The sequence below is a fragment of the Marmota marmota genome, unplaced genomic scaffold (genome assembly GCF_001458135.2).
Source record: "Marmota marmota marmota unplaced genomic scaffold, marMar, whole genome shotgun sequence".
NCBI classification, from domain to species: domain Eukaryota; kingdom Metazoa; phylum Chordata; class Mammalia; order Rodentia; family Sciuridae; genus Marmota; species Marmota marmota.
In genome coordinates, this window is record NW_026000077.1 from 4,582,097 (window position 1) to 4,594,093 (window position 11,997).

Consider the following 11,997-nt stretch of genomic DNA (forward strand, 5'->3'; position numbering starts at 1 on the left):
ACCCACCCCCCAAAAAGAAAAAGAAATAGTGTAGTAACTATTTCTTGTTTCCTCATGTCACATGAGGGCACTAATGGACCTTAGTGGTAGAAGGAAAATGAGGATGGAAAGTTGCCATAAAGCAATTTGGTGGAACAAGCAACTGCTCGGGTAAGTGCCACCCCAAGGAGCACTCTTGAGTCTATCTGCCAGCAATAAGAAAGATGAACACACATTGTCCCTGTTCTGACTTAACCCTTGTGTCCCTGTGGATCTATACATTCCTGGTTTATCTTGAGATAATTGTCAGGGAGTAATACAAGATACAGAGCCCGTGGCAATGACCTTGAATGAATGAGTAATGCAGCAAGTTACAAAGTTCTTAAAAGAAAGTTTGAGGTGATCTCATTCTCCTGAGCTTCTCTATTCTCTGTTCATTGCACATAGTGGGTGGTGTCATGGGGGAATGATTTGGATAAAGAAATAATCAGTTATTCTGGTTTTCTTTGTTCGTACCCCTCTCACTTTATTTTTTGAGAGAAAGAATAATAGAATGGGATTGGAAAGGTGGCAGACCTCTAATGAAATCACTTTTTTTTAAAAAACAAAATGATAACACTAGAACCATAAGGCAAACCAGTAGGGGGTGTTAAAGATAAAATTCCCACTCAGAAGTCAATGGAAATGTAGTTACAGGCAATTATTGTGTGTTCTCTGTTTCCCTTGTAAGCGAATTGGCCTTTAAAAATAAAATTGCTCTTGATTGTTTTTAAAATCTCATTATCTGTGCTTCAGAGATTGTTTCCAACTGTTGCCCATATATTTTTAAAATCTCCAAATGTCCTGTCGTAAATCACAGCAAGTAAGATTTCTTGGATTATTAACTTCCCCATGTATTTTAAATATTCATATTATATATTTCACAATGAATAGACACATGATATTATCTAAAAATTAAATACTATACAGTCATGAAGTAGTATATTTAAAGAACATTTTGTGACATGCAGAAAAATTCCTTATATAATCTTATATATAAAAACAGGATATAAAACTTCACATTGAGAATGCTCTTCATTTGTGCTTCATTACATTTAAAATAATGATAATGGGATGATGATTGCAAATATAGGTGAGTTTTATTTCCTACTTTATGTCCTATAACAGTTTCTTTTTTCTTTTTTTTTTTATTTGTAGATGGACACAATACCTTTACCTTATTCGTTTATTTTCATGTGGTGCCGTGGAACGAACCCAGCACCCTACGCATGCTAGGCAAGATGTCCACTGCTGAGCCACAACCCCAGTCCCTATAACAGTTTCTTTGTAATTCCTGAATCCTCTTCAATAAAGATCACTCTTAAAATCAGAGGAAAATTTATAAAAAAAAAAAACTATCAGCTATCTGTTCAATACAATTTAATTTGTCTTTAAGGTATCTTTTTGAAGTAGACAGGGAAATCGATTTTACTCTTGTATTTTAAGGTCAAAATAATGAGATCGTGACTATAATCACATAGCTCATGGCAAAGAATTGGAATCTGAAAGGGAAACCAACCTCTTAGATTGACAGGGCCTCTTCCCCACCCCAGTTATGAGTCCCTGGGAGCCACGCACAGAGCTGATCTCTGCCCTGGTGACTGGCTCTCCAGCACTGACTTCCTCTTTGCACTGCTGTATCTGGAGGAACCCCAGAACCTGAGTCTGAGGCTCCCCTCCCCTAGTCAGTTCTCTAACCTTCTGCCTAGGGAAGCTGAGAATCCCAAAATGTATCTTTGGTTTTCACAATTTTCAAATAATTGAATCCATCCAGCTGAGATCATTTCAGGTACAAATGCTATTATTGCAAAGGGCACCAGTAACATGTTTCTGAATTGCTAGAAGCCCAACTTCAGAATCAGCATGCCCAAGTCCCCTTGAGCACTTCTTGAGAACAAGGACTATATCCATTCTTTTCCAGATTCCTAAACAAATTCTCAGTACAAAGACTTATGTTTGTCACGGAATCTTCATCAACAGCCATTAACTTACTAGTCATCAGCCTTAGGACAATTGAGGCTACTAGTTCAAATCCAGAATTGGTCCACAGTGTATGCAAAAAGCAACATTTCACTACCAGGTGAAATGATTTGTTCATCAAATGAGGGATCTCTATATTTTCATTAAGAGAATTAAAAAAAAAATCTTGTAACTTACTTGAAAGTGGCTGTTTTAATTTTTTTTCAAATGACAACCATTTCTTTCTTTTGGTCCTTGCTCTTGACAAACAAACAAAAATGTTGGTTACCTGGTTTCATACATAGAAATTTGACTTTAATTCATACCAAGAGGAACCCAGGCATCAGTATTCTTTGAAAAAATCTCTTTTGACAATTCTAATGCTCTGCTAGGTTTGAGAACTACTGATTTAAACTGTGAATCTTTGCCTCTATGACATATTTAGTATCTGTGACTTATCCGATGCCAAGTCTTTGGTCAAGAATGCAACATCCAATTATAACACAGATCCCACGGGTAAGATCAGTTTTAGGATTTTCCATGTGGTTTCCAGAAATGTACTACAGTGAGAATCAAGTATTGTTGGATATTTTATATTTTTCCAATATCCAAATACCTCCAAAAGAAGTACATACCATAAACCTATCTTCTAGATGTTCATAGAGGCTATGAACAACACCTACAGAAAAATCACAATATAGGTCTTCTACAAAAACCAAACCTTTTGCTCTCCATGGGATTCTATGAGAAGGATCCTTTAAAAAGCAAATGAGACTAACACAGGAATCTCTGATACCTGTGTTGGAAAAGGAAGTTTTGCTGGTAAGCCAACAATAGCCCTTGTCCCCAGGATACTAGGACATACCGGTCCCTCCAGCCTCCCTGCATCCCTGTCCAGGAACTCAACCTAGAATCAATACTCTGCCTCTATCTGCCCATGACCCCAACTCTATTCTAAAGCATAGGACCTATTTTTCTGATTTTCTGAACACTAAGTATGGATTACAGTGTGAGAAGATGGAGTCCTATCTGTTCAGAGCTCAGAGAAGAAAACATTTTGCATAAAGGCAGGGATGTGGTTAGCCAGATGCTGCAGCAGAGAGAGAAACAGGAGTAGGCAAAGGAACAGGGAGACTTGAGACACTGTCCATTTGGCAAGAATGAGGAGAGTAAATAGACAATAATATCTCATGGGCTTAGAATGTGATTGATTCTAGATCAATATCAAAAGAGCCTTATTGGACAGAAATTCGTTTTGAGAAGGAAATTCATGAACTTGAATGCTTGAGAACAGGATACTGTGGATAAAATAATATGGCATCTTTTCAAATTTGAGCAAGTGCCCCTTTATTGGATTAAGAAAAGAGATCATGAGGCAGAGGGAACATAAGGGAGCCTGCTGGGAGATGGTGCTGGCCACGTGAGGCTCTCTGGCTACATCTGACTCCTTACTTTCTGCTTCCTGCATGTGTTAAGCTGGATATAAAATATCCAGCTCCATATCCAGGCCCTGTCTAAACTACTGCCCTCTACCTTCTCTTCAGGATTCTCTTCCTATTGGCTCCTCTTGTTCTCCCTGGCTCTGGTTGGATAGCCTTGAAGTAGAACTGAGTGATGTCATCCAATAGCCTAAGGAGCCCCTACTCATATTGATGTGGGGGCCAGGGGACTGTCCTTGGAGAGAAAAGAGTCTTCCCAGAAAAGTAGTGAGGAGTCATCCTGAGTCCAGAAATCCTGCAAAATATGTTTAACTTAATTTCACCTTCACCTTAATTTCTCTGGTTGAAAAAAGAAAGATGCTTCCTTGAATTCTCGCATATTGAAAACAGTAGTGTGTGTGTGTGTGCTCGCGCGCCGTTATGATGCAGCCGTCTTGAGAAATGAGTAAAGTGAGGTTTTTAAGATGGGCTTATATAAGAATCCAGGGTATCATGGAAAATTATATTTAAGAGAACTGATCCTTTAAATTACATGTTTTGGATTTACTCCCTCCCACTTTTTAAGAAGCAAAACATTTTGGTTCTTGAAGTTGACTCTTTGTAGTTGCCCTAAAACTAAGAAAACGTCATGGTGCAGTGGAAAGAGAAGGAGCTGTGGCTCTTGATTTGACATTAAGCAGCAGCTCTGTGACCCTAGAAAGCACTTGTACCCTCTCAGCCTCAATCCGATCCTGTAAGAAGAGGTTGGGCCAGATTATTTCTGTTGCAGAATTCTCACTTCATAAACTCAGTGTCCTTTCTAAAACCCAAAGTGCTTGTAAGCTAGAGTTTTATCCAAAGCTCAGCTTCCCTCCTAATTCAAGAATCAAATGCCGTCTGCATAAATCTCCTAATTGCACTCAGTTCTATTGTAGACATTTCAGATATGTAAGAAATGGACTCAAGAGAAGCACAAGAACTTGCTCAAGACCACCCAAGTTCAAAGCAGCTCTGTTCCTTGCTTTATCATGTCCTAAGCAATAGGACATCAGCTCTAACATCAGCTCTGTGAAGGTAAGTGAAAGATGCACTTAGCCCAGACAGGTCTGGCTGGAGAGCTATTTGCAGAGCTCCTGACTCTGTTCTCTTGGTACATGGGAGTCTGAGGTGACTGAAACACTCACATGCTGTTTATGCTGTACAAACATGCCTCCCATTGGGGAGCCGGGGTGACTGACAGTACCAATAGCAGCAGAGAACAGGAGGGCCTGATATTTCCCGCCAGGCTGCTCACCCCTGTCTCCATTATATGAGTAACTGGAAACAGCCTCCTGCATCCTCGAGGAGAGCAAGGTGATTTAAGTCACACATATTTCTGTGACATGGATGTCTAAACAGGAAGCCAAAGAGAATTGGCCTTTCAGATTTTATGTTTTTAAGACATGTGGCTAGAAATGAACAAGACCAACAATTCCTGCTGCAATTCTCAGTTTCTGCAGCCTGAGAAATCCAGCATGCATTGAGGTAACCTGATACAAAGCGGCTTTCACTACTTAGAAATGAAGGTTTCTCCACTGCTCACGGAATGCGAGCCTGTGTTTAGAAGTCAATGCAGGACCTTAGCTGACACTTCCATACCTGCCAAGAGCCACTGATGTGAACCAGGTGGCCTGCTTCAAGCAGAATTCAATTACCCAGATGGCAACTGTTTCTTAATTCAAAACTTTAACAGCACTTTTTTTTTCCATTATGAAAAATGGGAGAGAGAGAGAGAGAGAAGAGAATACATTGAGTTTGAGCACTTATGGTTTATGAGATTACAGCCATGGGAGGAAAGCATGTCCCTGGCCTCCCCCAGCTCTCTGCAGCTCCGGTCCTAAGCACAATGCCTGCTTGGATGCCTGTCTTATTCCTGGAACAGAAGTGACGGGCCTGAAATTCAGCCTCCTCTTGGGTCTGTTCTTCGGAAGCTAGAATAACTCTCCCTCTCTAATTAGCGATTGCATTAGCAGATGGTATCTTTTTTTTTTTTTTTAAGTGAAAAGGAAAAATGAGAAAAGGTTTTAAAGGTTTTAAATTGCATTTGGAAACAATGCTTTCTTTTTCCTGAGGAGGTTGTTCAGCATCAGCCCCTGAACTGCAGATCCTGGATTTTCAAGACTTCTTCTTCTGCAGGTGAAAATCTCTCAGCTGGACTCCAGCTGCCATGTTGCAGTGGCCTATTTCTCTGCTTCTCTCCTACAGTTTGGTATTCACAGGACTAGTTCAGACAGGTAGAGTGTTCAATGACCTCCACCTCCCAACTGGGTAGACCCAGCTGGCTATGTTTCAGTAGACAGATTTCTTTGTTGGACAAGAGATCGGTAGGGAAAAGAGGAGAGCCAGCATAAAGTAGATTCTGTTCTCACTCCTCCTCTAGACTGATTTTTGTGGATGCCTTCATTCTTGCTTGGCCTTTGTGTTTTCCAGGCTTAGGAGGGATTTGGAATCAAGACAAGATCATTCCTTACTTTTTCTGAACAGTTACTACCTGGTAGACAATGTTGATCCTGATAGCAGCATGGTGGTACAGTTACTATATAGTTTTTATAAATAAAAAGTTTCATGTAGGTAAGGAAAATGGTATTGTTTGAAGAAGGTATTTGTTTGGGATACTGTTATTTGACCAACAGTTTTGGATCCACCCACTACCACCAGTATCACTATCATCTTCTAACATTGCCTTCATCACCACTACCATCATCACCATCACCGACTCCACCAGGACTTCTACCACCATGTTCATAATCAGGTGTCAAATGTCAAGTTGGCAGGGACTTGTCAAAAAAGCAAAAAGCTGAGATTTGTTGGCACACAGACATCTTTAACATGAGCTATTTGGACAATTGAAGCTAAATTATTCATTAATTTGGCCTCTTCCTCCTTTTTCTTTATCCTCTATAATTCTAATCTTTATAGATGAGATCCATTGCCAAGTGGCTTAAAAAATTTCTTTAGACAGTGGAATTGCATTAAGCTCTGGTCTCTGAGAGAAGCAGAAGCCAAAAAAGCCCTTGGTCTATTTGGAATTATGTTTAGAAAAACAAAACACAGGGAACCCAGATAAAATCCCTGAATCTTTCCAAAAAATTGAACAATCTTTCAGGATTAGGGAATTGTATGTTAACTGATGGTTAAAATTATGTCTCAATTACAGTTTCTCATCATATCCAGCTATTTGAAAGCCTCTGTTTAGGGAAAAGTAGGGGATAATGTGGATAATAATGGGAATTAAGGCATGCTGCATTTGGGTCACACACAAAAAAAAAAAAAAAGAGAGAGAGAGAGAGAGAGGAAAATAAATTGAGAATGCTGTCACAAAAATATTCAGGAAGATATAGATGTCTTGAGATTCTGTATTGTATAATATGATCAGAAGAGCTTTGATAAATGAGCTGGTTGTGGAGTCCTATCCTAGTATTCTGGTGCTACCAAAGAAATCCTTCCAAAGCACAAATCTGATCATGCCACAATCCTGCTTAAAACCCTGCTGTGAGGCCCTATGGCCCACCTGATAAAGCTGAAGTCCTTCTAGGGCTTCTGTGTCCCCCCGCAGACTGTTCTCTGCTCATCTTTTGAACCCTGCAGCTCTCCCTCTCTCAACATAAGCTTGAGCCATTTTGAACTGCTGGCCAGTCCTCCAACAGACTGTTTATGTTCCAAAACTTTTGCCCATGTACCGTGTCTGATAGTGTCCCTTGGCTCCTTGCAAACCCACACAGCCACTTAGTGACTTCCAATCCATCTTTCCAGGTCCAGCAAGGGAAGCTGTCTGATTCCAGGCAAAACTGGACCCTTCCTCCTTCACACCTCTGAGATAACCATTTTAAGTACAGCTCCTCTCCCTGTGCTACTAACATCTCATTGTATGTCTTTCTTTTATGTCAGATTGGGAGCTTTATGAGAGTAGAGAGTACATCTTAGTACATCTTTATACACCAGCACCCAGCACAGGGCTAGGCTCAAAGTAGATACCAAATAATGGTTCCTCCATTTTTTTTTTTTACCCCATGAATCAACTCTTAATTTTGTTAAATAGTATAAGAATCCTAGAGTTATGGGTTAGAGAAGGCTCTTTATGAGAGGGAAAGAAAGGGGTTTATTTGTAAGAGTTCCTACGTGGAGGTCGTCCATCACTAAAATGGCAGCATCTCGAGTAAAACATAAGCTGTTAAAAATGAATTGAGCTGATTACTATTTTTGTACCTGACCTACTTTTTTGGTTACTTCTACGGCTGTTACAAAAGCCTCCAGAATTTTATAAATGAAACAAACCACTTTTTGATGGCCTCATATTCACTTCTGTTAAGGTAGTTCTCTACTGAGAAGTAAATCTGCACATTCTCTGATACCCCTCTTTAGTGCAAAGGCATTTATTGGCAGAGTATTGCTCTCAATAGGATCAACTTCCACAGAACATTCTCTATTGTTTTCCCATAGAAGAGTTTAAGGCCAAGAATAGCAAATCCATCCACCCTAGTGATGGCAACTTATTTCCTTTAATGCCTATCTTCCAAAACAGGCAGAGTTGAATGACAGTCACCTCCTGCCATTTCTCTGTTTCCAGCTTGCCCATACTGGTTTGTAAGCATGCTCCAAACCACCTCCTTGGATGGATGAAGATAGAACTCTGGTAGAGGACAGTTTTTCACTTCAGACCTCTTCTTTGTTGTTATTTGATTTTTGTTTGCATTGCCCGCATGGTTGATGATTTGTAGAAAACAATTAGTTGGTTTTCAAATGCCAGAATATCATAACATTTTATAGTGTTTTGAGTTGAAATGAGGAGAAAAGTGAGGGGTGTGTGTGTGTGTGTGTGTGTGTGTGTGTCCATGTCTGGGGCGAAAGTGCTATGAGACAGAATCCTGTCTTAATTTTAGAATCCAATGTAAAACACATGGGAAACAACTAAAGAATCCTTTATTGCTGTTTATTTATAAGAACCGTTCTTCATAAGAGCACTATAAGTAACAGTCATGTTAAGAGGATACTGAGTAAGAGTAATAAAATGTAATTCCATTCTGATTGATAGCATCTAGAAGGTATGACAGTTTTCAAGTAAATGCTGACACTTAAAATTTCCAGAGGCAACACTTAAAGTCTTCTACAACCTTTAGCAGTAGAAAACACATTGGAAAGAATATTAAAGAGCTTTCAAAAGGAATGGAGAAGAAAATAGGGTTTGGGAGGAAAGTTAATGGGAGTCAGAATTATTTAACTGGCAGACTGTAAAGGTCAGCAACGTGCCTAGAACTATGCTTTGAAAGCAGGAGGCAATAGATTTGCTTCTGAACAGGAGAAGGGAAATAAATTTGCACAGGACGGGTAGAAATGGGCTAGGAAGAACTTGGGAGATGATATGCAGAGCTGACTGTAGGGCAGGGAGAGTGGTTTTCTGGGGGAAACTGGGAAATGGGTAAATACCTGCTGATTGTTTTCATGCTAACTATAGGGCAAGCTAGGGAAAAAAAAAAACCTTTTCATTCCAGATTCCTAGCTCATTGATTCCCCGCCCCCCTTTTTTTTTTGCCTTCCTATGGAAAATGCTAAACTTGGGGTGGGCTCCAACTCATATTCTAAAGTCCTTAATTGCAATGATGTGTTTATTCAATCCAGCAAGTACTTACCCAAAGTGCTAACATTCTTGGCTCAAAAAACCGACTTGCATCATATTTTTCACACATCTGCTGACTCTATTCACAATGACTGGGTCAACCCTCCTCGGTTGTGATCAAATCCTCCTTAAAGCTATCCAGGCTTGGCAGCCTTGAGGCCTATAAATGCTGAGTCTCTGGGCCAATCTGTTTAATTGTGCCCCAAGCTAGGAGCTTAAAAAGAGCTGATAGGATAAGAAGCACATAGAATAAAGAAACATTACTTCCCCTGCCTTCTCTCTCTTCTAGAACCCATGTTTGTCCCCTGCACTGTCTGGGAGTTAGAAAAGGTACCTGGAAGTCCTGCCACTATGCTTGGAATATCCAATGTTAGTCACTCCCTGAATCTGTTTCTTCATCATGAAATAAGGACAGTGTTACATTTTGAATCTCTAAGGTTTTATTCAGAAACCTTTCCTAAGACTAGAAAAGAAGACTTTTCCAAGAAATTGACTTTTCTACCTTTGGCCATTTAAGTTCAAAAGTGTCTCTTTGACATCTGAGGATTCTGCACCTCGGTCTTGGCCATGCCTTCCCTTTTCTGGGTCCCATAGACATGACAAGGGATCCATATTTTAACCAGGTAGGGTTCTTTCCATCACTCTTTCCCATGCAACACTATAGTTCTATGCTCACAGACCCAACCTTAGAAGTAGTCAGATGCTTCCCATTTTGCAATTTGGAGAACAAGCTTCTTCAATAACAAGTGGCCTCAGGAAGGCCCCTGAGCCTCTAGTCTCCCTCTCTTTGCTTTGCTGACTTGGGAGAATTCAAGGACATATGAAAAACTACTATATGAAGCCAAAATCAAAATCCAGAGTTCAGTTAACATTCCTTCTATTTTCACCCTTTCTGTACCCAAGAACCCAACTAGATCTTTGCGGTCCTCCTGAGAAGACTTGAGCAACCTGCATCTACCAAAAAAAAAAAAGGCTCTAGTAGAAAGGGAAATACTTTGGTTTATAAAGGTTGTTTTGTTAAATGAATGAGTGGTAATTTTACATATGGAGGGAGAATAAGGCATCAGCTGGCAGGAGAAAGTTACATTGTTCAGACTTGTGCTTTCTACATTTTGTTGTTGCTGCATTCAGACCAGGGCCCAAGGGGTAATTAATCTTAAACAAGCTTAGAGATCTTTAGCAAGTAAAAGCCTGCTACAGAATAGCAGTAAAGGGGGGCTGTGAGGCATAGAAATGAGGATTTTTTTTTTTAGAGCTTTGATAACATTGTAGCCTTTTGTTAAATTAACAGGATTGGGAACTCTGTTCTGAATTTGGGGGCTCTTCCTCCAGCATCCCTGACTTGAATTTTGTTTACAATTCTTCCTTCCTGGGAGTGATTAAATCAAGTCTGTAGGACACAAAAGCCCTTAACCATGTATCTTTGGATAAGAGGAAGGGGACTCTTACCAGCAAAGTTTCTTTTATAAAGGCATGAGAATTTTACTAAGAATGTAAGGGATAACACAGTTGCTAGGTTTTTTTTCTTCTCTTTTCCTTCCCCATTTTTTTTCAAGCTTCATATTCTTGTTTGTTCATGTTGAATTAATTCTTGAAGTTGATAAGAGTTGCTTTAACTTGCTTAGTAAGTTAATATTTTCCTTGTTTTTCATAGAAATTTCCCAGAGATATGGAGTGACATTCTCCTGTGAATCCTGTGGTTCCCCAGTGTACTTGACTTCCTGACAACTGTTGATAATATACTTTTTTTTTTCTGTGTCAGAGAACTTCAGCCATTGTGGCCTCTGTTATGAAGCACTCAAGGTTGGGGGTGGAGTGTGGTCTGAGCCCCCCTCGCAAACCCAAGACTGCCCTAGAGGAGTTGATACCGCGCAGGTGGACAGAATGGAGAAGCAGACAAGACTTCAAAAACCTCCCCTTTGCGCCACCCTTTCTTGCTAAAGATACACATTTTTTTTTTTGGGGGGGGGGGTTCAAGTTTTTCTTCCCTAAAAAGAGAATCCCCCAAATCGACAACTAGGTTTCATTTGCACAGTGGTGTGAATGAATTCACTGGATGACCTTCGGATTGTCACTTGGGGGTCTTGAATGGAGTGAGATGTGTGAGTTGTGGTGAGGGGTGGTGTGCTCAGGTCCTCTGGCGAGGCCAGTTCAAACTCATTTTCTGATGGTGGAGTAAGAATGAATACGAGGACCCCAAGTCAGCAGCGGAGGCATCCGAAAAGACACTTAGAACCTAGGGATGCCATCCGCAGATGGGCGTGGGTCCTGGGTTATGCAGAGGCAAAGTACCTCAGACACACGCCATCCGAGACATCCGAGACCCCTGGTGCATCCCTTAGTCCCAGACTGACGCTCTGGAAAAGCAACCCCGTACTACGCTTTGGTGCCTAGTCTCTGGCAACCAGGGGAACAACCAGGGGAGCCCAGTACCGAGACTTTACCGCATCCACTGCGAACCCTCAGTGCCCTACACAGCAGACGGGTCACGCTGGGGCCGCGTCACGGAAGGAAGGGCGCGGGAGTACCATGGACTCTAAGTCTTTGCTGCCCAGTGGGGAAGCGCTCCCCACAACCCTCCCGGGACTTGGGCACGCGCACCCGTACCCGGGGCCCCGGCGCCCTCCTGCCAGGAGCCGGGACTGGCCGCAGCCAGCGCGGTCCCGGCCCCGGGGTGGGACTTGGGGCGGGGGCGGAGCCAGCCCCGAGGCCGGTGTCAGGTTGCTCCGGTAACGGTGACGTGTGAGGCGTGGGCGGGGCCAGCACGCAGGTTGCATATTTTAGGAAGTGAGGAGGAGGCGCGGGCTTGAGCTGCGGCGGGGTCTGGGGCGCAGAGCAACGGCGGGAGGAGGCGGACACGTGGCAGCAGCAGCGGTAGCAGCCCCGGCGGCGGCAACAGCGGCGGCGGCGGCGGCATCGACCGGAGCCGCCTGCCGCCCTCCCTCCCTC